Raw genomic sequence first — 6,000 nt, forward strand, 5'->3', positions numbered from 1 at the left:
AAAAACGATTTGATATCCTGATACAGCACAGCACAGCACAGCACATAAGCATATGTTTAACTTTAAATTTGCGAACAGTTTACTTCAATGGGATTACTCACATGCATAAAAGTAAGCATATACTTAAGTGCTTATTCAAGGATGGAATGAGGAATGGCCTGGTGTGTAAGCTCAGGAAGAGTGCTCTGTTCATAGTGCTAGTGGAGAAAAGGGGGTGGCAGGCAACATAACAAATACCATCTAAACAATAGGGTGGAGCAGAGAGATGTAGCATCTGGAAGGCCAGGACAAAAAACTTCAAGTCAAGCGGCTCAATTTATGTGATGAAAATTGAAAATAAAGCACTTTGTTTCCATGTGAAGCACAAGAAAATAAGAGTGTGAGAAAAGGTTCTTAGACTAATTAGTCTGGTGGTTTGGCAAAGTTGCAGACTTTGCCAAAGTTAGAACAGCCATCTAGATTCTTGGGTTTATTCCTGTCTTGGTCACTGGCTTGCTTTTTATCCTTGAACACATCACTTAGGCCATGTCTACGTTACAGGTGCTACAGCGGCACAGCTCTGGCACCGTACCTATGCCACTATAGCACTGTATTGTAAATGCACATTACAGTGACGGAAGGGATTTTCCCATTTCTGTAGTAACTCCACCTCACCTAGTGACGATAAGTGGGTCGACTGAAGCATTCTTCCATTGACCTAGCCGTGTCTACACTGTGGATTCAAGGGCTTTATCTATGGTGCTCAGGGGGTGTGGATTTTTCACACCGCTGAGCATGGTACCTATGTCAACCTGAGCTTTTAAGCATAGACCAGGCCTTAGTAGCTCAATTTCCCCATATGTGAAGTGGGTGTATTAATACTTATTGTACCTCACAGGAGTGTTTTAAGGCTTTATTAATGTTTACAAAGCTCTTTGCAATTCTTTGGTATAAAAGACCCTGCAGATATGTACGTTGTTGTTTGTTGTTATTATTATTTTATTAGTTAATAGTCTGATATAACAATGGCACTACTTAAAAATGATCTGAGCTGTCGGCATGGTCTTGACTATAATCATAACATTTGAATACAATAAGCATTAATAATTTAGGCTAAATACAACCTAATTTTCTGAAATGTAGAATACGTATGAGTTTTTCAATAAGATAAAATGTATAAAAAGTTTGAAGAGTCTGTGCTATTCTGTTATTCAAATCATTCAAGTCAATGAGTGCTGATTTTTAAAAAAAAAATATTTTTAAATGTTCATCATGGAAAAGTAAGAAAGTTTGTCATCCAGGAAATGAATTAGAACATTCAGTTGTCCTCAGAGGCGCAATTATAACAAATTTCATATGAAATTCATTAATTAACCTATAAAGTATGGGTAGTTTAGTCTTGTTTTAAGTAGAAATCTCAACTCAGCCTTAACTGTTTCATTTTTCTTTTTAAATCCAGCTTCATGAAGAAGAGGAAGACAAGGGCCTAGATTTTGTGTGGTAAAATGGCCACTTTATGCCACCCCATTGGTGTAAAGAAGCCATGAGGGACCCCCACAGAATACACTCATTAAAGCCATAGAGCAGTTCTCCATAACAACTCTATGCCAGCCCTTCTCCAGTGCTGCTCTATATTGTCCAACTGGTAACTGCCCTCTGTGGCCTGTTCTGCCAGCAAAGAAAAGGTTGATCATATTGCATTCCAGTCACACTTCAGCCCCCTTCTACACTGGCGGTGGGGGACAGTGTAGAGCCACTGTGCCAGCTGTAGGCTATATTGAGAACCACCCTTCAATGGAGGGATTCTGCAAGGACCATTTAAGCCCCCCGGTTATGGCCCCTTTATATGGTGGAGTGTCTGTTTTGCCATATTGAAACTGAGCACTTGTTTTCCTGTCTTCAGACAAAAAAATTCATTTCACTGAAGTCAAGGTTAAAAGTATTGTCAGTCCAGGAGGTGCAAAAGTAGGAACAGAGCACTGCAGAATTCAGAACAAGGTCCCTGCTTGAAGGAGACAACTCACTGTGGATAAGGATGGCACAACTGTGTCCATGGTGTGTAGATCATTTTGCAACATCAATTAAATTAATTGTTAGCTTTTTTGACCCAAGTAGGTCTTCCGGGTTGGTACTGTTAGGTGGAGAAATTGATGATGGAGTCAGGTATTTCTTTGGTACAATCCTGTTTATTTACAAAGCATGTACAAAGTCCTGTTTCCCTGAACAAATCAAATGGCAGGAGACTGTTTCTTTGCTCACACTTCCAAGCCTCTTTCAACCAGCACTCTACCCAAAAGCTCTCTTCTCAGGTTCATGGTGCAAGTGGTTCTCCAGGGCTTTCTTGCTTCCTTCCCTGTGTGCTTCTGTGGTGTTTCTGCTGCTTTTCTCCACACACATCCAGCCACTCTGCATTTGCATTCAGCCCCCAGTGAAACCCCTTTGCCTGCATAGCTGAGATTCTTCACCACCCTTGCATGTGGCCTGTATTTTGTGAGAGGGCTCCCATTATCTCAATTGTCTATTCCATAAAGGAGCTTAATTGTATTTTTACATTTATCCTGAATAACAAATGGTTGTCACAAACCCCAGCTTCAGCAAGGTTTCACCCACAGCATAGGAACATAAGAATGGCCATACTGGATCAGACCAAAGGTCCATCTAGGCCAGTATCCTGTCTTCCAACAGTGGCCAATGCCAGGTGCCCCAGAGAGAATGAACAGAACACATAATCATCAAGTGATCCATCCCCTGTCACTCATTCCCAGCTTCTGGCAAACAGAGGCTAGGGAATCCATCGCTGCCCATCCTGGCTAATACCATTGATGAGCACAGCAATATATTTCCCAAGGCACATAATTTAGAGCCATAGAGTGAAATGGGAGTTTTGCCATTGACTCAACAGAGCCAGGATTTCACCCATAATTTCTTTTTTGCCATAGGAGCAAGGCTCAACGTTTTGTTTTTCAATGGTTTATGTTTTCATAATCCAAAGGTATTTTGGAGTCATTTTACAAACAGTACAGTTCAAACTATATTACTCTTTATGTTTCAGACATGTTAGTGTAGAATTTCTTCATTTTTCATCCGTTTTACTTGAACAGAATTGATGCTCAATGCAGGTTTTAATGATAGATTTGATCTCTTATAAGGTACCTCCTCTGCTAAGTGACTGTATCCCACTGGAGTTGTGATGTGCTGGTCAGTGTAGTGAGTAGCCCCTGTGCTTGTGTGCTAGCTGGAAATCCTGCCCTGATGCTGTACTCTTCTCCCTCCAACCCCTCTCCAGAACAGGGTAGGTTTTAACCCTAGGGCCTGGTCTACACTACGACTTTAATTCGGATTTAGCTGCGTTAATCTGAATTAACCCTTCACCCGTCCACACTACAGAGCCAGTTAATTCGAATTAAAGGGCACTTAAAATCGATTTCTGTACTCTACCTCGACGAGCGGAGTAGCGCCAAAATCGATTTTGTTAATTCGAATTAGGGTTAGTGTGGCCGCACACCACCGAATTAATGTGGTTAAATTAATGGGGTAGTGTGGCCGCACACCACCGAATTAATGTGGTTAAAAACCGAATTAATGTGCTTAGTGTGGCCGCGCACAATCGAATTTATACAACCTGTTTCCCAAATTCGAATTATCTAAGGCTAGGTCTACACTACAGCGGTGTTCCGACCTAAGATACGCAACTTCAGCTACGTGAATACCGTAGCTGAAGTTGCGTATTTTAGGTCGGCTTACCTGGTGGTGAGGACGGGGGAAAGCCGACCGCTGCCGCGCTGCCGCCGACTCCGCTACCACCTCTTGTCGAGGTGGATTTCCGGAGTCGACGGCAGAGCGATCAGGGATCGATTTTACCTTTTCCTCACGAGACGCGGTAAGTCGATCCCCGATAAACCGATTGCTACCCGCCGGATCGGCGGGTAGTGAAGACGTAGCCTAAATTCGGATTAATCCCATAGTGTAGACATACCCTAGGACTCTTGTGTTCTTGTTACAATTAAAGCAAATGTGACTTAAAGGGGTGATCATATTACTACTTATATCTCTTTCCAGATGCTGTAGGTTATTAAAATTTCATGGCCTTGGTGCCCAATTTTGTGATTGCCTGTTTATTGTTTCAGTGTAGCACTCTTTGGAGAGAGCTCTGCATGCCTAATTGCGTAAAGAGCAGGTAATTTGGGCAATAGTTTTCTTTCTTTTAAGGCATTATATTTATTAATGATTTAATCCATTTCTGCATATCTATTCTGCCATGAGTGCAGGGGACTGGACTAGATGACCTCTCAAGGTCCCTTCCAGTTCTATGATTCTATTGCTAATAAATTAATCATGTTCAAATTATATAGATGCATGCGCACAGACATCATATTCCTTTCTTTTATGTTTTGTATTTATGACATTTTAAAATATACTAAACACAATCCAGGGTCTGGTAATCAAGAAGACTTTACCCCCCACACCCTCTATGCCTCAAAAAAAGTAATAATGAGAAGATACAACTATCCATTGCTTAATGACTTCAGTGTGCAGAGATAGGAGTTCAAGAAAGAAAAGGTTTACCTTTTAGAACAGGGAGCAAGGGGTGGAAAGGAGAGGTCTATATCGAGTTTATTCTGGGCCCATTTTATACTCTTCAGTAATGCATATAGCCTGGTTGGATAGAAAAGCTGGTCTTCAGTGCCAATGGGCAAGTACCTCTTCCTCTCTTTTTACATTACTCTGTTGAGTCCCTGCAATATGTTCTCTCAGGAAGCATGGACTTAAGATGAGTCAGGCAGTAAATCTCTTGAGTGTTAGTAATTACTCTCTCAGCTGTGTATCAGAATTGGCCTTTTTGCTGCTTAAACATGCTAAAGGCATAGGGTTATAGCAACTTCATCATGGTTATGGGAATTTTTCAGTGTCTCCTTCACTGTGATACCCTTCATTCGAATGCCCAGACTTTGCAACGCTAAAGGCCCTACTGGCAAGTTGCCAGGAATCCAAAGTCTGCGGCTGATTTACATGTAAATGCATTGCACACTTATGGCACCATAAATAAACACTAAATAATAATCATACTACATGTGCATGTCTTTTTAAAAATAGCTAGTGCTCATGGGCATATCCTTGTACCTTCCTGACAGAGCAATACGAACTTCTTCCTGTTTGAATTCACCAACAATAAACCCTTACCCAACACTGTGCTGTTACAGCACAAGGAAAGCTGATTTCTCATTTTAGGATGCTGCAAGCCATATTTGTCACTAGGGCTGCATTTGAGCAGCCCTCATCTAGGGACTGATCCTGCAGGGTGCTGAGACCTGGAGCTCCCGTCAATTTAAAGGGAGTGGAGAGTTCACAACATCTCTCAAGAGGTGTTCAGTACCTTGAAGAATTGGCCACCTAATAAACATCAAAGGCAAGCATCTATCTAAAAGGCATCCTAATGCAAACTGTGTGCTGCCACCCATTAGATAAGCAGCTGTCTGATTTATATCATCTTAATTTTGAAGCATAATCAGAGTTTCACGTGAGGAGGAGTTTTATCTTAGTAGCAATTCAGTGGGAATTAACTCTGACATGTTCTTGCTTCAGTACGAAAGATTTCCTTGTCTATTTTTCTCTCAGGCCTTCCCACCAATTCCCTCCCTGCTTACCATTTTATCTCCCCGCTTCATTTGGCTGCTAGATGCCATTGAAACAACTGATGTCCTGCTAGGTTAGGAGAATGATGCAGGGACTCCCTCCAGAGTCAAAGAGCCGGAGCTCTTGTAAGAGGTAGGGTTGGCAACTTTCCCAGACACAGATTACATCCCCTCTTTGGTGTTCTTGGCCTCTAGTGACCCAGCATTTGATGAGCTTCTGAATGCTTGTTTGGCAGAACAATGAAAGTGCTGATTTGCTTGGCCACCACAAACTGGCCCCACATTTTACATGAAAATACAGACTTCAAGAAAAAATATATAAATACAGGTTGTGAGGCGGGACTAAGCTGGGCATTGCTAATATTCATTATACATATTGGACATGTCA

Source organism: Terrapene carolina, unplaced genomic scaffold (genome assembly GCF_002925995.2).
Source record: "Terrapene carolina triunguis isolate 2854851 unplaced genomic scaffold, T_m_triunguis-2.0 Scaffold69, whole genome shotgun sequence".
Lineage (NCBI taxonomy): Eukaryota > Metazoa > Chordata > Testudines > Emydidae > Terrapene > Terrapene triunguis.